At 48.7% G+C, this 20,595-nt stretch overlaps 1 protein-coding gene and 1 long non-coding RNA gene across 3 annotated transcripts in view; one reads left to right on the top strand and one right to left on the bottom strand.

Annotated features, from left to right (window-relative positions):
* The window catches only part of KCND3 (potassium voltage-gated channel subfamily D member 3), a 213,957-nt gene extending 213,224 nt beyond the window's left edge, over positions 1-733 (bottom strand). For both annotated transcript variants that reach the window (XM_023232604.1, XM_023232605.1), the window contains exon 1: positions 326-733. The gene's annotated coding sequence lies outside the window, so the exon portion shown is untranslated. The remainder of the gene's footprint in view (positions 1-325) is intronic.
* A 1,379-nt stretch (positions 734-2,112) lies between these two features.
* On the top strand, positions 2,113-10,424 carry LOC111555979. Its single transcript, XR_002735691.1, has 2 exons — positions 2,113-2,764; positions 8,033-10,424. It is a non-coding gene; the product is annotated as an uncharacterized LOC111555979 (long non-coding RNA).
* Positions 10,425-20,595: the final 10,171 nt, after the last annotated feature.

Below are 20,595 nucleotides of genomic sequence, written 5' to 3'. Positions count from 1 at the left end.
GGGGGAGGCTCCCTTGTATACTTGCATTTTGTTGCATTCAAGTAGAGACAAGGAGAAAATAAACACATCAATTCCCTTCCTGTGTGCCAACAGGTCCACATGGGGAAATGTACACATGCTTTGTATTGAATTCGTGCACACCCAGGAGCCCTTTCTACAGACAGTAAACATACAGGCTCCCTCGAAGTAAGGTAAACAAGGCATACATTTAACCATCACGTACATTCATGCAAAATACAGCAACGCATGCCTGGTCTTACAAACATCGCATTGTGCCTAGGACCCCGAGAAAGTTCAGACGCTCTCTCTCAAGAAATACACGGACCCTTTTTCTTGCTGTGCGATTTCAGGTCTGGAACCTCAGCCTGTTGCTGACATATCAGGGCTGACCAGGATAAAAGCAGAACATCTTGGATCGTATTCAAATGTCGACACTAAGCAAGCGCAGGAATTTAGTTGAGTCCAGGTAACTTTGCCCAGTCCCTTCCCGTCCCCCACCTCCAATGTAAACACCTCGCAAAGTGAGTCTTTCGATCCCCCTCCCCGGGGCCTCGACGGCCCTTGGCGTCACGTAGAGACCTTTCCCAGAGCTCGCGGGGTGGAAGCGGCGTCGGGCAGGACCAGACGGACTGGCCCCCAGCCTCTGGTAGACACACCGCCGGCTCGCCGGGCTGGAGAACTTTGCGAAGCGCCCCAAACCGCTCCCGGTTTCCACTTTCAGCCATTTCTCTCCTTCTCCCCTCACCAAGAGCGGGGACGGAGCAAGCCTTCGCCACCTGTCTCTGGCACCCGCCGAGGGAAGACAGGCCAATGGAAAGAGGGCAGAGGTTCACACCCCACCCCCGAACCCCAGCGCCTGGCTGCCCGGAGGTGGCTCCATAGCCCGAGGGAACCGACGCCCCCGGGCCGGCTGCCTGCTCCCCCACGGCACGGGCCCCACCCCCAATCCTTCCGGCGCCCCAGCGCCCACCCACCCGGGCGCGGGAGTGGGAGGGTGCCGCGTGGGCAGCCGGAGCAACAGGCGTGGGAGCAGCGCTCCTCGCACTTCCTGGCTCCAGAAGGCTCGGTCGCGTCCCTCTTACCTTCTGCGAAGCCAGCCCGGGCCCCGCGCCCGGCGCCCCGCGCGCGCGAGGAAGCTGCAGCCGGGAGCCGGGGGCCGCGGAGGCGCCGAGCGCCCAGCAGCGCGGGGAAGCGCCCAGCAGCCGCCGCCGCCGCTCGCGCGGCTCCTCCTCGCCAGCGAAGTCTCGCTCGCTGCCTCCCTCGCTCGGTCGGTTCGTGCGTCCGTCCGTCCGTGGGGCCCTCCCTCCCTCGCCGCCACTGCCGCCGCCGCCGCTGCCGCTGCCGCAGCCTCCGCCGCTCCAGCCCCGGCTCGGCAGCGCGTCCCCTCCCCGCCTCGCCGCTCCGCTCGCGGGCTCGCGGGTTCCCTCGCTCGCTCCCTGCCCCCGCCGCTGCCGGCGCCGCGCCGAGCGGAGCCCGGCCGGCCACGGGCTGCCTCTCCCGAGGTCCCTTTCCCGAGGGGGGAGGTGGTGGGGGCGCGGCGCAGGCGGGGCGGGGAGGAGAGGAGAGTCCGGGGGAGGCGGCAAGGCTGCGCCCTCGGCTCTCTTCCGATCCCCGCGGGCCCAGCGGCCCCAGGCCGGGCCGGAGAGAGCCGAGCCGCCAGGCAGCGGAGGGAGAGAGGAGGAGGACCCGGAGTCTCGCCGCGGGAGGGTGCCCAGGGCGAGGGCGTGCGAGGGGGAGTGACTCCGCGCGCGAGGGTGTGTAAGAGTGTGAGTGCGTGTGTGTGTGTCTGTGTGTGTGTGTCTGTGTGTGGAGAGGGGCGCGCGCGTGAGCGGGGGGTGGGGAAACGAGGCAGAGCCTGGTGCGTCTCCCCGGGCGAGTGGAGGAATCCTAGGGTGTGCCTGGAGGTGGCGGAGTGTACCGACGCGGGTGTGAGCGCGTGTGCCAGCGAGGGTGGGCACGGGGGTGAGTGTGGCAAGGTGAGCTGGGTTTGGGGGTGGGGAGGAGCGGCGAGTACGGCGTGAGCGTAAGTTCGGGGGCGTGTGTGGCTGGGGACCCACGGAGAGGTGGCAGGGAGCGCCGGCGTGTGCGCGCGTGGGGTGTGTGTGCACCTAGCTGTGTGTCTATTTCTCGCTGACTGTCCACAGGGCAGCAGCACCTGCTTGAGACCAAGCCCGGCCACCCGGCAAGGTGGGGCCCCCTACCGCGCAAGCTTCGCGGCTGGTCCCCGGCTTTCAGCTCCGAGTGCAGAGGCTGAAGAGGTGCCCAGGGGAGACACTGCCTCCAACCCCACGTATGAGTCGGTCTCCTCTCGGAGGGCGAAGACACCATCGGAAGGTCAAGATTCGCCCTCCCATTCCGCCACGTCTACCCACTACCCACACCCAGAGTCTGGACTTGAAAGCGTGAACTCTCACCAGAGCCGGTCCCCTTCCAACGGGAGCCCGCCCAGCTCCTCAGTCCCTCCCTGAAGCCCATGGGTCCCCACTGCCCCGTGCCTCATCGACCCAGGATGGGGAGTGGGAAGGTCAGCATGTGCCCACAGGGCCAGGTGTCCGGCCCAGATTCCCACCCTCAGGGCGGCGGCGCGCAAAGGGCGCAGTCCCCGACGCTGGGCGGACCCGCGGCTCCGGCTTTCCCGGTGTCTCCAGCCTAGGTGCCCGGAACCCCCGATCTCGGCCTGGCGCTCCGGAAGCGAGGCAGCTCGGTGCCCCAGCAGGGACGGGGAACGCTTGGCTTGAGAGATCACATTTCTGGGTGTGGAGAGGTGGGTGCTGAGGCAGAGAAATGCAAAGTGCGTTGTGACCGCGGGGGTGTTCTAGACTGCGAGGGTGTTCTAGACCCTAGCACAATTGTAGACCCAGGGCTGGAAAATGACCTCCCTGAATCCGGAACGGAGCTTCTGGCTTGTGAGAACCCCTAGCCCTCTTCCAGATGAAGGAGTGGGAGTCGGTAATTGTGGTCTGGGCCCTTGTGGGCCCCTGGCACCTTGGAGTATCTCATTCACTCACTCTCACTTTTTCCGGAGCCCCCTTCAGTCTGTCAGTTTAAAAGGTACACAATTGGCCCTTCAGGAGGTGGGCGTGGGCCCCATTAGCATTTGCCTGGAGTCCCGGAGCTGTGTGGGATTTGCATACAGTAATAATGATTAACAACACTGCCACTCCCTGGCAGACAGGGGAAGAATTCAGGGAAGGCCCTGGCGCTGCTCCCACCTCCCTCCTCCCTTCCCTCTGGGGAAGGGCTAATTTTCTGGCAACTGCACACCTCAGTTCTTCTGACCCCGGGGAGAAAGTGCCTCGGGTCCTGGGTGATCACTACTCAGGAGGCGGGGGCACTTTCCTTCAGTCCTCCATCCCATGTTCAGGTCGGGAAAGTGAAACCCATATTTTATTTCTGCCCAGGTTTGAACTCCTATACATTCTCACTGTTGTTTAGCATCTTGGGGGCAGCTCAGGGGTTGAGTCTTCCTCACTGTTTGGAGGCCTCAGGAGACAGTTGGGGACATCATTTCTCCTCAGAAAGTCAACTAACGGGACAGTTGTGGCCTCCTGAGACTCGTAAGCTCCGTTTGAAGACTAGACACTGGTCCAGACACCTGCCTCCTCTTTCCTCATAAGCTCGTAACTCATTGCTTAAGTGTGGTAGCTGTAGACTATTCTCTCCTTTCTGTCTTAACCATCTAGGGAAAATAGGAAAGACTGGGATTTCTAGTCTAGGCCAGTGTGGGTTTTGTTTACCAGCCCTTCCTACAACCAGGTGATCTGCAAAATGAGAGCAAGCGATGGGGAGAAAGGCCTTTTGGCTCGGGCAGCTGGAGTAGCCCTACTACCCAGGAGATGCTGTCCCTCCTACCAGTCCCCAGTCATCTATTGCATCTTTCCAGCACTGCCTGTTCTCACCTTCCCCCTCTGCCTCTGGTCCCAGCCTGGCCGGGATTTTCACTTGCTTTTCCCCCATGACACGGCCGCTTTTCCTTTAACTCTCAGCTTCTATTTAAAAAGCTAATTTGGGAGCTTGTCGATGCTCCCAATTCAGACATTTTAAATAGGAACTGAAAGTCAGGAGCTGCCAGGGCACTAGATTTCCTCCCGTTGCCACCAGCACAGCTGAGGCATTTGTTCAGTCACTCCTCTGGCCCTGGCCGTGTGTGTCTGTGTGTGTGAGCATCCGCGAGCTCAGGGTGTATTTCAGGCTATCTTTTCTATTTAAAGATGGTGCTCCTATGGATGACTATTCTTTCTCTGTGTGTGTGTGTCCTTTCCAAGCTGTGCACACATGAGGATTCTTCTTTAGTCCTGTGGCTCTGGCCGGTATTTGCAAAGCTTGTCACCGTGTGGACTGTGAGGGTAATAGGCAGCCCAGCTCAAAGTCGGCTGCTTCTTTGCTGACGTGCCAGGCTGGTGTGTCTGCGTGGCTGTTTCCCAGGGCTGCTCTGTTCAGGGTCTCTCTTTGAAGCTATGCCTCATATGCCTCAGGGTGTCCTTAAGGGTCACTCCCACCCTCACTGCATATAGCTGTCCTATTTTAGTAATCTGCCCCATGCTGGGGCAAGAATTTTGGGGATGGGCTGTACCTCTGAGGGTTACAGCCTTTCTACATTTAGGCTGCTAGGTACCTTGGAAGTAAAAAGCACACACTTTGAGGTGAGACTGCCTGGGTTTGAACCTGCCTCTGCTGTTAATTAGCTGTGTGATCATGTGGAAGGTACTTAATCCCTCTGTGCCATGATTTCTTCCTCTCTCAAATGGCAATAAATAATACTGTCTACTTTATAGGGTTGTGAAGATTAAATGAAGTAACACAGACAAAGTGCTTAGAATCGTGCCTGGAACATGGGAAGTACAATATAATTGTTGGTTGTTGTTGTTCAAGGTAGGAGTGGTGCAGGCAGGAGGTGCAAAGAAATCTGTCTGAGGAGGAAGATAGAACTGCCGGATTGTACACAGAGACACATATAGTTACTCACCCACCCATGCATGTAACAATAAAAATGCCAGGCCACAGCCCACAGGGAGTCAAGTTCACCTTGCTGAGATAGCTGATTCTGTAAGTCCTAGAAAAGGGAGATTTCTGATGAAGGAATAGAGGAAGAGTCTAGGGATAAAGATGAGGAAGGGGCTTGACCATGTCAGAAACCCATGGAACATTTCTAGGGAGCCAATTTTATGCTGAAGAGTAAGTCCCAGGGCCTTCCCTATCCATGTGGTCCCAGCCTCCCTTATTTAACCACTGAAAGCAAGGCTTTGTGAAAGTGAGCTCCAGCGAGAAACTCAGGAGGGTGGCACCTTGTTCTCCCTGAGGATCCCCTTGGGTTTGGGATACTCTCACTTTCATACTGCCATTGCCTTCTATCCCTTATTCCCATAGCTGGGCATGTGAGCTTTTATTCAGTTGCTATTAGAGTTTATTTCACCTCAGTTCGTGAGCACGTAAAGAAAGAAGATGGGCCCACAGGAAGTTGCTAGCAGGAAGAGGAGCTCTGAAGGACAGGAGGCTGTCCAAGGGATGAAAGCAACATTGCAAATGCTCGGCTTAGCATATCAGCCGTAAGTTGAGAGGCCACCGTATGTTGGGCTCCTTGCTAGATTTTCCATAATCCTGCACTGTAGATATTACCATCATTTTATTGATAGAGAACCTGAAGGTAGCTGGTGGAGAGGGACACTCCAGAAGGATGTGAGGCTGCATAGCTAGATTGGAGCTCTGACCTCTCCCTTTTGCCACTATCCCAGGATCCTTGGTTTCCCTGCTTCTGAAAGTAGAGTATCCTCCTCAGTCAGATAGAGGGGCTTCCCTAAGAGGACACTCTTGTCCTCTCCTGTGTTTGGCCTCCATAAGTTAGGTGTGGGGTTGACATAGTTTGAATATTTGTTCCCTCCAAATCTCATGTTAAAATGCAATCCCCAGTGTTGGAGGTGGGCCTAGTGGGAGGTGTTCGGGTCACGGGAGCATATCCCTCATGTATGTCTTGGTGCCCTCCCCATGGTAATGAGTGAGTTCCTGCTCTATTAGTTCACGTGAGAGCTGGTTGTTGTAATGTGTCTGGCACCTCCCTCCTCTCTCTCTTGTTCCCTCTCTTGCTATGTGACACATCTGCTTCCCCTTCCCACCCACCATGAATAAAAGCTTCCTGGGACCTCACCAGAAGCAGATGCTAGTGCTGCGTTTGTACAGCCTGCAGAAACCATGAGCCAAATAAATCTGGACTAATACAGGGGTGGAGGCTCAGTATGTCCAGGGTGGGGATGCACCCTATTTTTCTTCAGGGTGATTTCTGCCTGAGGAATTCCAAAGCTTGGGGGTGGCTTGGCTTTCTCTAGTTTCCCAAGGTGGGGTAGGAGGCGGTGGCATAAATACTGAGGAGCTTTGCCCCAGTCTCAAAAGGCCAGGGCTTTGCCTGCCAGGTATCAGCCCAGGTTGTCCAGCTTCCAGGCCAGGAGGCGCTGTTCAACATTGGTGGCCCCAATGGCTGAATGCTCACAACTTCTAGTTCAGATGCTTCTCATCCCTTTCTGAGGGTGGACAACTCTTGCTTCCTGCAGCCCTAAGTCCATTTTGGAGGCCAGTAGTAGCCTGGATGGTCATCTCATTGATCAATAAACTTAGACCAGTTACGGCAAATGAGAAGCCATCCAAGTTACTGGGCTCCAGTGGAGCTTCCGAAAGTCAGCCCTTCCAGTGGACCTTCTGCCAGCCTGACCGCTGCTCCAACCAAGGCAGCTCCTGGGGGAGGCAAAGTCCAGGTGGAGGGTTTTCTGCTGATCAAGACCTCCCTTGGAGGGAGATGCAAGGGAAGAAATAGAAGGTAAGAGAAGGAGGAAAGCAAATATGGGACAGGGAGACAGGTACTGGGAGTTGGGGGAAAAATCCTAATCATTTGTTTAGTTTCTTGCTAGAAAATCTGGAGAAGGGTGAGTGGAGGCTGGGGATATAACTCTTAGGTGCAGTGACTTGTTTTCTGCTGGTGGTTTCTTTTGCTTGTGTACTGATGTTTCCCAGGTTTCTGTCCTGGGCCTTCTTTGCTTCTCTCTCTGCCCTTTGCCCTGGAGAGTTGATGCAAGCCCATGGTTTCAAGTTTATTCAGATGCTTATGATTTCTTTCTGCATTCTTCTGGCCCCAGTAATGATCCACCGTGCATCTCCATCTTTGTACATAGGCACCTCTATGCTTCATCTCACCAGCAGCCTTAATCCTTCTGCAATCAATTGTTTCCTCTAAAAAACCCTGTTCCTATCATGGTATATCCCCCACTTTCTTTCCAGCCTTACCTTCTTCTACTTACTCACATCTTTCTAGCATGTAGATGTTTTCTTCATTACCTGCAAAATCTCATATCTTCATGCCTTTGTACATGCTGCACCCTCTTCCAGAAATGCCTTTCACCACTTCCTATTTCCTTTGTCTTCCTAGCAAACTTCCACTTAGCCTCAAACATTAAATACCCAAGACAAAAGTCACATAAGTATTGGTAAAGTCCTCCCCCACATCCCAGGATGAACTAATCATTCCCCACTTTGGATTTTCAGTCCTTCCTGCGTACCTCAAATATGGTTCTTATGACCTGTATGGCCTTGTTTTCTGCATGGTGGTATCCCTCTCTGGACTTCAAGCTGTTTAAGGCAAGGACCGTCATCTTAGTCATTTCTGAAGCCTAGCTCAGTGCTTGGCACATTGCAGATGTTCAATACATTTGCATTAATAATTTATTTTAACTTTAATTTACGTGGCTCCCTTGATTGTATGTAACTGGGAATATGCAATTAATTTGTCAACTGGTTGGTCTCCATGTCCTATGTGATTGATCTTAAGCACTAGCATGAGAACAGAAGGAAAGAATGAGGGTGTTCGATTTTCAGCTGATCCTAGATGAAAAGAGCCCCAAAGCCCCCCTCCTCCAGTGGGGAGGAAAGGAAAGGCTTTTCGTATCTACAAAGTGAGCCCTCAGTCGATGCTGCCTGCAGAGACCTTGCCAGTGTTCTTTTCTTGAACCCGATTGGTTTTCAGAGAACTCTTTTCTTTGCTTTCTGGCAGAATGTCAATCACATACTCAGAATATCACCTCCTTGGGCACAGCCAGGGCATGGTCCATTGAAAATGTTCCTGACTGCCTGAAGCTGATGGCTCACCATAAAAGCCAAAATGGGGACCTGTCAAAAATGTATTAGCCAAACTATGGCTTGGCTCAGGAAGATGCCAAGACCAAAGGCTGCTGAACTTTACGTATAAACTTGCATGGAAAGCACATCACTGATCTGAGACAGTGGAGGCTTAGTGGTGAGAACATGGGCTCTGGATAGACCTGGTTTCAAGTCTTGGCTCTGTCATTCACCAGCTGTGTGAATTTGGGCAAACCACTTTTTTTCTCTGATGCTCAGTTCCCTCACCTAGCAAAAAGGGTTATAATGATCGCATCAACTCATAAGGTTCATGAGGACTGAGTTAGATAATGCATACACATGTTTCATATACAATAAAAAATAAAAATGTTGGCTGTTTTAATATTGTCACTGAGTCTACATGTGTCTGAAACTAGGTTTTTTTGAATCCTGGGTACAGCTTTACAAGCAGTATTGTGTAGTTTAGACAGATCACCTGAGTTCTTTCTATGTAATTACTGTTTCTACTGAACCTTGGTAAATGTGTGAAATCAGAGAAGTCTGTCCCTAGATACTCCCCTCACCCCAGGGGCTCCTCTCTCCATTCTGTGCAACCCCATTTCTGTAGCCTTGAGCTTCAGCCCATTTCTCTCCATTTCCTCTTCATTAACAAGAACTGATAAAATTATTTGAACTGATATGTAAGTGACCATCTCATCCAGAGATACAGTATTCACATTTTAGTAGGTCAGAGCCTTAAGCCAAGGCAGTGAAATAGAGTGGATGGTACTTCAAGCATTCATCAAAGTAATGGGGAAAGTTTGTGGTCCCAGGAGACTCTTCCCAATTCCACAGAGTCCTGCCCATTCATAAAACTGGTACTATTGATGCATTATAAGCAAGGTGGTCCGTGTTTGAATTCTGCAGCTGGAAAATCAAGTCTCCAGCTTTTGCAAAAGTGTTGTAATAGGGAAATTTGGGCACTCATTTTATATACCAACCTCTTCTTAGTAAACAGACGCAGCTCATGAGCACCAAGGCCTTTCCGGCATTGCACATCTATGATACTTATACTCAAGTGCATTTTTTTCTTCAGAGCTCAAGGCTAGAGTTGGGTGTTTTTGCCTCACTGGGTTTGCAGGAGACTCAGCTACAAAGTCATTAATTGCTTTGGTGAATCAACAAGTAAAGAAAGACAGTCCAGCTATTGTCCCCACACTGCAAAATCATAAGAGACTTCTGGACTTCTCTGCAAAATCCTCATTAAAGATGAGTCCTCATGGCTCTTACAGAATTCTTTATTATGTTCTTTGAGCTGAGACTGCAAGGTAAAGAAAGAAAAAAGGGAAATAACTAAATTTGTTATCAAGAAAAATTTCAAACATATACAAAAGGTGAAATAATTGTATAATATACACCCATGAACATGTCATTTAGCTTTGAAAGTTACCAACTCATGGCCAATCATTTTTCATCCGTACCCTACTCACACACTCCCCTACCATAATTTTGAAACAAATTTCAAATATAATTTCATCTGTAAATATTTCTGTGATTGCACCTTGGTTATATCCAACAAAATCCATCTCTCTAAAAGAAGTCATTCTTTCCGCCCTCCGAGATGCTAAGAACATTTGGCCAGTACCCGCATACATGCCCAGGAGTGGTCCCTGGGTTAGGCAAGCTTGAGGGTTTGCTGAATGCTGTCCAAAGTTTGTCCTTTTCCTTGGGTAAAAAAAAGAACCCATAAAATGTCTGGTAGAGGTGCAACTATGTGAACCTTTTTTTTTTTTTTTTTTTGTCAGCAGAGATGATGCTCAATAGCTGTGATGAGATCCACACTGAGAGAAGAGTCATGGTCATGAATCCTGCTGGATTCATCATTTTCCACATACTTTACTTCATTTAGCTTTCACTAGTTCTCATGTTGGTTCCATTTTACAGATAAGAAAACTAAGACCTAAGGTCACACAGCTAGTAGTTACTTGTGGCAGAGACTGACTAAATGCTAATCAAATTCAGTTCTTCTTTTCTGTAGATACAGTTAGATTACTTTCCCAGGTTCTCTTGCAGTTAGGTTTGGCCATCTGACTAAGTTCTAGCCAAAGTAATATAGGCCAGTCCCATAAAAAACATCTAGGGCAATTTAGCATGTTCTTTCTCCATCCACTAGCTGAGTGGAAAAAATTTCAAGGGCTTAGAAGAGACAGAGCCACAAGAACGAAGGAACTTGGGTCGCTGGGTGACTGTGTGAAGTAGAGATCCCTCCCAACATTCTGTGAACTGTGAAATACGCAAAATAAATAAATAAATAAATTTTTATTATGCGAAACTGCTGAATTGTGGGTGACACGTGTTAAAGTAGTAAAGCCTACCCTGACCAATACACTGTCACAGATGGGATTTAAATTCAATCTGACTATGCCAATGTCCAAAGTCTTCCCCTAAACCACACTGCCTCCAGGCACAACAAATAAGAATTGCTTATAAGAATCACCTACATGCTCAGCATGTGATAGGACTGTCTTCAAGGAGATCTCGCATCTTAGATTTGTGCTAATATGATAGCCACTAGCCACATGGGGCTGTTTAAATTAAAGTTTAAATTAATTAAAATAAAGTTAAAAATTCAGTTTCTTAATTGCAGGCTCACGTTTCAAGTATTTAGTAGTCTCATGTAGCTAATGGCTACCATGTTGGAAATGTGCAGACAGAATATTTCTGTCATCATGAAAAGTTCTGTTAGATAATGCTGTCTTAGATAGACCTTCATTCACAATACACCCTTCCTCAGACCCCCACAGAAAAGCTGGAAGAAGCTAGGGATGCTGCTTACGAGAGGGCGGAGGGTAGCATAGCCAGCAATCAGATTATCATAGATATAAAAGCCTCTCCCCTGACCTGAACCTTGGATCTTTTTTCTTACCTTTCCTAGTTAACTCTCAGGCAATCATCCTATGGCCCTCCTGTACTCACTGGTAACATAATTTGGATATGACTTCCTCAAACAGAAGGAGCTCTGTTTGACCCTGTTCTCCAGACAGTCCTGAGAGCAGGGTCCGCACATCATTCCCTCCCCAGCAACTGTGCAGATGCTGAGCATTAGATGCCAAGAGACTGGCATCTGACAGGGCTGCACTTCCTAGCCTAGATTAGGGATATTTCACACAGCAGCCAGAGCGATTTTTCAAAACACATATCCAACAATGTTGCCCATTAGTTGAAATCCTATGATTCTCACTGCCCTCAGAATTGAGTAAACATATCTCAACATGTCTCCTGTTGTTACTGAATCATTGATTACTTCTGCTTTTCCACTTCCTACTCCTGGGCCCCTTGAACCTGGTGTTCCTGCCACGTTGAAAGTGCTGCAGTTCTCTAAACTCACAGGTTTGCTTTTACCCCTGAGTGTTTGCTCAGGCTGTTCCTTCTGCAGGGACTCTATCCTTCCCCATGTCTGTTTAGCTAACTCCTACATGTAGGGCTTAGCTTGGAAATACTTCTTCCCCACTCCCACCCCCTTTCCCACTATAGAACGTACCACACTTCCCAGCCATGTTTAGGGAACAGCAGATGTTTTCAGTTCAGGTATCAAAAGCAGAGACTATTTTGTGGAGGTTTTTCTCAAGAGGCTGACCCTTCCCAATCCATCTAAATCATGAGTCTCAGTCCCTCCCTCTTTTCAACACATACACAGGCGCGTGCACACACACACACACACACGCACATTTCCTATCGACTTAATTCCTCTGCAGAGTCACCGGAGGCAAGTGGAGCCCTGTAAATCTCTCACAAGCTGTAATGCCCAGAAACCTATGCTCCTTGACCCCAGCCAGCCACTGTGAAACAAGTGCTACTAAATCCATGGGCCATGCCCCACTCCCCCTCCTACTTGCCATCATCCCATCATCTGAAAGGGGAGTCTGATATACAAAATAGGGTGTGGCAGTCACAATCCAAACTGGTGCCGAGAAGTGCTGCGGGTCTTCACTTCATTGGATTACTTTTATGGGATCGGAGCAGATAGAGGCAGTGACTCCAATGCCTGAGACAACATGACAATAAATTGCCATGGTGGCTTTTCCATGGCTCATAGCTAGTAAATCAAATCTATTGAACAATACATTTACTGCAAATTTAAGAAGCTGTTCTTCCATTTTTTAAGTGTATGTGTTAAATCATGCCCAGAATCATAAAGAATGGAGACAGCCAGCCTCGGTGTGAAACAACAACAACAACAAATGAAAACAGCCACAAGCTTAAAGAAGTTAGAAAATGCTAAATTCTTTGTTGATGAGAGAGTGAATACCCTTCCTGATAGCTCCATGGGGCTCTTTTCCCACTGAGAAAGGCTAGAATCTCCAAAGTGGTAAGCTAATGACTTCTTAACTAATGCCTGAGTCCATTTTGCAAATACACGTTCAATGTTAGCAGGCTCCTTCTTTGTTCCAGATTCCTGACGTGGACAGAAAAGGAAACACAACAGCCTTCTTAGTGAATTACAGCACTGCTTGTATCAGTGGGATGGTGATGAGGGTCAGGAGAGGGAGTGACTTACTGTTTTTCTCTAGAAGATTCCTTTTCTCCTCATTTCACTCTATTCAAGTGCTACTGAGTTGAATGCAACTCCCAACTCAAGATGCTGTTTTGGCCATGCTTTGCTGTCAGCGTGCTTTGTCTTATCTGTATTCCTTTGCCCAACCTACATGTTAACAGGAATCTGGCAACCTGGCATTCAATAAACGTTTTATTTGAACGAATAGGTCTTTATTCACTAATGTTAGTTCAATAAAAACTTCTTAAACAATTCATTCATTCATTTACACACAAATGTTGAATATGCAATTGCTGTGCCGGGCGTATGGTGGTGAGCAAGATAGATACTGACCTTGCGTTCTTGGAGTACAGCTCATGTTTAAAGAGAAAGACAGACAGTGAATCTGCATTCTGCACTGATGGTTACGCTTACTAAAACCTCATCTGGGGTCAGTGAAGCCTGAGAGGTGACTAGAAGCTAGATTCACAAATTCCCAAAATGATCCAATGAGATAGAGCTATGATTCCATTTTCAGATGAAGAACTGGAGGCATGCGTCACACAGCTGCAGTAGTGGCAGAGCTAGTATGTGTGATAGGGGTGTGTGTGGACTCTCGGGAAGCACAGGGAGGAGACATTTGGTCCAGCCGAGCTGTCAGGGAAGATGATCTGGAGGAAACGACATCTGAGCGGAGCCTGGAAAGCAGGCAGCAATCTACCAAATGAGTGAGGGAATGATGTGACCACCAGGCAGAGCAAAGACACCAGGGCATGAAACATCACAGCATGTGCCTGGAGTGTGAAGCCAGAGGGAGGGCACATCAGGACCGAGGTGGGGGAAGCAGCCTATGGAGGTCTTGTGTGGCAAGCTTAGGAGTTGGACCCTATTCTGCAGGCCATGATGTGCCACCAAAGGGCTTCAGGCAGATGCATAATGCAGTCAGATCTTGTTTGAAAAAACCACTCTGGCCCGGCCATGTGGAGGATGGATTTGAGGAGGACCAGATGGGAAGCAGGGGGACCAATTAGCAGGCTATTGCAGTGTTCCAGGAGAGAGATGAGGAGGGCTTCAACTAGGGCAATGGTACTGGGAATGGACAAGAGGGAACACAAGAGAAATATGTTTGTGGTAAAAATGATCAGAACTCTTGACTGGCTGGATGTAGAGCAGCACAAGAAGGTCCCAGGTCAGGCTGTACTGCCTGGACAAATGACTGTGCTAATCTGGGACACAGGAATGCAAAGCGGAGTTGCTGGGGGTGTAGATGCAGTCCTTCCATGAAGGAAGGTGGTCATAGTTCTCTCTCAGGGTCTTTTCCAGCCAGAGCTGTTTATGCTGGACTGGAGAGACCTGTCAGCTGGGGACATTCAAGGCCTGAGAGCAATGCAGATCTTCAGAAACAGGCTGGGTTCACCTGAAACAAACTCAACAACTCCTTTGGTTATAGGGGGATCAATTTTCAAAATAAAGGTGAGCAAATCCCAGCATAGCAGGCCACAGAAGCTAAAGGATTATAGAACTACTGATCATGGTTGAGATATAGGAGGAGAGATTAACTCTTGGGTCTCATACCCCATCATTCTTCTTCCCACCCCCTTCCGGTCCCCCAATCAGCACACGTGTGCACACACATACGCTGAAGCATGCATACGCGCATGTGCATACGCTTTATCATCCTTAAACTTCTCACCTTCCCCCAGACACACCAGGCCTGCCCCACTTCCTCTTTGCACCTGCTGTTCTCCCTGCCTGCAGAGTCTTTCCTCCAAGTTCTCCACTGGGCAAAATTGTTTTCTTCCTTCCACACCAATCCAGATGCCTGGCCTCTCTGATGCCCAGCCCCACTACCCCATGTGGGGTTAATTGTTCTGCCCTCAGTGTCCTCTCCACACTTCCCCCCGCCCCACCCCTGTCAAAGAGCACTTTGTATTGTGTTTCCCTGAGTTCTTTCTTCACTGCCAAGCTGAACTCTTGAAGTCTTGTCAATCTTGGTATCCCCAGTAGTGGCACAAGTTCTGGTTCATCACTGGTACTCAAAAACTGAGGAATGAGCACATTCCCTGAAGATGGACTAGAATATACCTTCCCTAGCCATGATCTCAAGTTCTTCACTTAAATGAAGGGTGGCGTATTTATTCTCTGGACACTCACATGCCACTGGGAAATAAAGCCTGAAAACACATGAGACGAAGGCTGCAAAGATGATGCCTACCTTCACTCTCAGTTCTACATGAATAGGTCAATTATGTTTCTGAAATTGGCCCTTATATTTATCCCCACTTTACAGATAAGGGTTCCACCCTCAGGGAAGGCAACAGCTCTTTTGGACTAAAATGATCAAAGACTTGTTTAACATCTTTCAAGGGAAATGAGTAGGTAAATGAGAACACCAGCTGTCTGGGGTTTGGTTCTTACAGAGATTCCCCACGCTGACCACAGTTGGTGGGCCCAGATGAAGCCCCCCCAGAGAGCGAAACCTTCAGTTGTTTGTCAGGTGGCCTGTGCAGTCCTCTGGGATTCTTATTGGCTTCAGGAGCAGGAGGGGGACTGACCACTATGAACCAATTTATTAGCCTCCCAAGAATTATCTCTGCCTGCCTCAGGCTGGGCACCTCAACTTGACAAAGTTGGTGCTCACAAGCAGGGCAATAGACAAGGGCCAGGAGTAGCTGGAGACTGGAATCATCATCATTATGAAATCAATACCAGCAATGACAGCAACAGAAACTCTTCCCTGACATTCACTATGTGCCACACAGTGTTCTAAGCCTTTCTCTGGATTCGTATTTTATAGTCCTTACAATGTTTCTCTGAAGTAAGTACTGTCATTCCCATTTATCAGATGAAAAAACAGAGGTGCAGAGAAGTTCAGCAATTGACTTAAGATCAGATAGCAGAGCTGGGATTTGAAACCAAACAGTGTGATTCCAGAGCTGCTATTCTTAAATATTATGCTGCAGGGAAGTGCAGAAGGCAAACCAGTACCTTGACCTTCCATAGAAGGGCACACGAGGAAATAAGAAGCCAGCACTTGCTCTTACTCTGACCCCCATACACCTCCAGGCTGTCCAACTCCAGGCAGGGATGAATGTCTGCTCCTTGCTAGGTTAGAGCTCTGCAGAGTCCAGAAAGTACAAGTGAGCTGGAGAATGCTGGGCAGATGAGCTGGGTGCCCCTTTACCCTCGGCCTTGCAGCCATGGCCTTCAGATTGCTGCCTCTCCTGGGTGCCAGGATTGCTGCTGTCTGGAGCCTAATCTCCATTCTGGTGGTTTTGGTTGCTATGGTAATTGAATTCACTTAAAGTTGTCTCCAATCTAGTCTGTCTACTTCTTTCTGCCCATAACCTGGAAGGGCACAGGCCCAGGATGGAGGGCAAGAAAGATAAGGGATTGCTGCCCTGGGAAGCCTACATGTTTTTCCTGATCCAGAGATCTTCCTCAGTGGCAAACAGGAGAGAAAATCACAAAGAAATGTTTATTGCAAGTCTCTCTCCATCTTCCTCTTTGCTGCCTTAGCTCCTTTCTGCATAGACGCATTGGAGTTAGGTGGGCTGGAAAGGCAGGGACTGGCACAAGGTACTCTGAGAGCCTCTTCCATTCTTCAGTGTTTTGTTACTCATTCAACAAACACTTACTGAAGGTTGACTGTATTCTAGGCTGCTTGCCTAGACAGGGGTCTCTCTGGGGCCAGCTCAGGATCCAGAGCCACAGGGAATGTCCCCTGACAGCACATGTCTGTGTGGCTACCATTCTGAGATTTCAGGAGAATGGCCAGCTAGGCCAGACCCTGACAGGAAGATTAGGGACTGTGGGACATCTCCCTTTCCTCCTTTCTCTGCTAGAGGGAGATTCATCACACAGCTTACGGCTGCTGAGCAAGAGGAGAGGAATCAGAGATCCTAGAAACTAAGCTGCAGAGGAATAGGACCGTCCCTGGATGGGACCTGAGGTGCAAATAATACTCATTTTCTCCACCATTCTAATGCAAAAAGAGTTTTGACACATAAGACAAATGACAAGGATGGAAACCCATACCAAAGAGCTGCCTGAGGGGTGTGTAGGAATGGCATTCCCTTCTCCTGACCACCGCCACTTTGCTTGGATGATAAGGGAGTGGGGATAAGAAGGTTATAGTAGATTATAGGTGACTGTGTGTTTGCAAGTCTCAGTCAGAGAAATCTCTGTGCAGAGTCAAGGTAGGGAATGAACTAAAATAAGGAACCTGGAACATCAGTGTGGGGGAGTTCTGTTTGGGACAGGTGAGTGAGGTGCCTGGTGTATTCAAGGTCAGGTGCCCGATAGGCAGAAAGAAGTGTATTTCTAGCACTTGGGAGAGAATTGCTCGTTAGAAATGCGCATGTGAGAATCATCAGCCTAGAGATGACAGCTGAAGTTGTGAGAAAAGACGACATTGCCCAGGAAGAAGATGCAGAGGAGGGATGTGAGAGGAGGCAAGCACAGCTCCTTGGAGAGTGGTCAGAGGCAGGGCAGTTAGTGTCTTTTAGGAAGCAAGAGAGCGGCTTAGAGTCAGTGATTGGTAGGAAATAGTTAGTAGTACACATATTGTGTGGGCTTCAGGGAAGATGCTGCTGAGGGAGTTGTGGAAAGTCGGGCTAGTGCAGTGGCTGTCAAATGTGAAAATGCATCATGATGACTGGAGGCCTTATTACAACACAGACGGCTGGACCCCACCCCCAAAGTCTCTAATTCATTAGGTTGGAGTGGAACCCGGGAATTCACCTTCCTTCCTTCCTTCCTTCCTTCCTTCCTTCCTTCCTTCCTTCCTTCCTTCCCTCCCTTTTCCTTCTTTCTTTCTTTCTTTCTTTCTTTCTTTCTTTCTTTCTTTCTTTCTTTCTTTCTTCCTTCCTTCCTTCCTTCCTTCCTTCCTTCCTTTCTTTCTTTCTTTTTCTTTCTTTCTTTCTCTTTCTTTCTCTTTCTTGTCTTCTTTCTTTTTCTTCTTTCTTTTCTTTCTCTCTTTTTCTTTCTTTCTTTCTCTCTTTCTTTCTTTTTTTTTTTTATTAACAGAGTCTCCCTCTGTCCCCCAGACTGGAGCAATCGTGGATCCTGGCTCACTGCAACCTTGACTTCCTGGACTCAAGGAATCCTCCCACCTCTGCCTCCTAATGTACTGGGATTACAGGCCAGGCATGAGCCACCAACTGGGCTAGAATTTACATTTCTAACAGGTTCCCAAATGCAAGTTGATGCTGCTGATCTAGGGACACACTTTGTGAACCAGTAAAGTGATAAACCTGCACTTGAGAAGGTTCAAATTTCATTTCACCCACCCTTTATTGTGGCCCAAGTGGGACAGGATGAGAGGAGATGCTGGGCTTTGGTTAAAGAGCAGAAGTGGAGAAAAAGATGGAGAGTGCAAGGCAGTTCCTTGGAAATAGAGTGGATACTGAGGGAACGTGATGACACAGAAGGGGAATGGCCTGAGGGACACAGCCACGGCCATGACTGTGGATCTGTGATTTTGAGTTGTGTAAAGAGATCAATGGTGAGTCTGACAGATGGGAATATGGGGATTACAGCCAGCCCCACGGTTCTGTTTGGAGTCCTGGATGAAAGCCTAGAGTCTCCCTTCTAGAGCGCCTCATCCCTCGGCCCTCTCCTTAGCCCCTCTCTTCTAACCTTCTAGGATTATTGCCAGACTCTGGGCCCCAGGCCTTCCCAAGCAGAACAGAGGCAGCTGCCTCATGTCCTGGGTCATCTCTCACTGGGGTTGCTCTGTGGACAAGAAAACCTGGTACTTTTTTCATTTTCTTTCCAAGATTCCAGATCAGGCACTTTGAGAATGCTGTGAGGAGGCTCCTGACCTCAATGCCAAACACCCTCTTGAGACTGAGCCACCCTGCCAGGGGGGAGGTGCAGAACTTGAGTTTTATTTTCTCTCAGCGGAGCGAGTCCATAAAGAAAATCCAATTCATCGGTGTCCAAGAGAACATTACCAAGATAGACGAGACACCATGGGCAGTATTTAATTATGAGCAGGCACAGCAAATAGGAGGGACGCAATAAAAATGCTAATCAGGGAGAAAAAAACAGACTTCGTTTTCAGCTAAGCTCATCTCTTCCCCCGCCATTTCCAGCCCCCAGATGAGTGCCGCAGACCAGGTTCTGAATGTGACTCGGTGACAGGTGAGTCCATTTTAGCCCCCTCACCCCTACTGACTTCTTCCTGCCTCCATTGTCCCAATCTCCTAGTTCCTAGAAGATCCAGTCCAAAAAGAGGGAGACTGGCTTTCCCTTGCAAGCACACAGTTTCCGCTTCAGCCAGGGAGAACTGGCAGGGAACTTAGAGAGAGAATGAAGTTATTTTTCAGGGCTCAATTTCATGTCCTAGGGAGCACTTTAAGAAAGAACAATCTCCCCCTCTCAGTGGCATATCCAGAACTTGCATGAGAAGGGAGGGAGACCAGCTAAGTGCCCCCTGACAAACCTGAATTTAATGTGTTGGGCTTAGTCTCTGGCCTGTTCCTAAGTGGCTCAGGCAATCCAACTGCAAGCCACTTAGGATGAGCTTGGGGGCATTCAGCCAGGCCCAAAGCAGATTCTCAATTCCTTTCAACTTGGCTGAGCTTGATGCTGAAATATGGTTTAGGAATTGCAGGCCATTACTGTCTCCCCCCAATTTGGCAGACTCCTCATGTAGCCAGATCCTTTGGGTCACTATATCCTTCCTTACTAAAGCTCAACTTTTCACACTGCTGCCAGGCAGATTTATTTCTCTAGTTTTGCTTGGTTGCTGGGCTGCCTGGATCCCAAGCCTCATGCTGCTTTTGGGTAAAATTTGCTTGTTTTTGCAGCCCTCAGCATCCCGACTCAGTCCAGGCTCTTTCCCTAAGTTTGTTTCTTCTGTTTACTGGGCATACCATTCATCCTGGCTGGTTTCCATGCAATTTCCTTGTCACTTGATTAATCTCTCTCTGGTCTTCTCAAATCTGTATGCAGCTTGAGGTCTTCCCAACATCACCAAGACAGGACCTGGGCTTGAGGACCATCTGGCATCTCACTCTGGATCACCTCCCTTCCCTCCATGACTCAGGGAGAAAGAACCCAGGCCTTAAACTCCTAGTTACGGCCCCTTCCTGGAAAAGTATCTGTTAGATTAAAAGTTCACATACCAGCTTAGCTACTTAACTGGTATGGAACCCTAGACAAGCTACTTAACTTCTCTGTGCCTCAGTTTCTTCATCTAACCAATGGCGATAACATTATCTTCCTCATATTTATTATAAGAATTCAGTGCAAACACATGTAAAGCAATTAGAAAAGTGCCAGTCACATAATAAACATTCAGAAGGGGTTAGCTATCATCATCGTCATCATCATCATTATTATTATTGTTATGACATTTATTATTAAAGTCAATGATTATCTTATTTGCCCGTATGTCCAGGTACTTGGTAGAGTGGCATAAACAAACATGCAATAATCATTGAATGAATGAATGAATGAATGAATGAATGAATGTTCATTTAAGCTAATTCTTTCAAAGACATTACCCGTCCCAGGAAAATCTAAAGAGAGGACATATGATGACAAGGCTTTACACGTAAGTGGCTAATGGTGTGATTTCAGGCGTGTGTGGGAAAGGGATTTTGAGTCAGTGGTTCTTTTCACAATCTCCTTCATATTTAGTCACATAGTTACTAGAAACATAACTAGGCCTGATTTTCTGGTCACCCATGAATCTCCTATGGGTGATCAGGACAGAATCTTGATTGGAAAAAAGTTATGCAATTCAGAGGCAATAGGTAAACCAAGGCCTGAGAGCCGTGCCGGTCCCCACACTGGTATTACACCCTGCCATGGACAGCGTGCTTTCATAGGGGTCATCCCACATGCTTCTCAACAGATGAATGAGTAGGTTGGGACCTTTATTCCTCTTTCTTTCTTTCTTTCTTTTTTCTTTCTTTCTTTCTTTCTTTCTTTCTTTCTTTCTTTCTTTCTTT

Source organism: Piliocolobus tephrosceles, chromosome 1 (genome assembly GCF_002776525.5).
Source record: "Piliocolobus tephrosceles isolate RC106 chromosome 1, ASM277652v3, whole genome shotgun sequence".
Lineage (NCBI taxonomy): Eukaryota > Metazoa > Chordata > Mammalia > Primates > Cercopithecidae > Piliocolobus > Piliocolobus tephrosceles.
This window is presented reverse-complemented; position numbering and strand designations above follow the sequence as displayed.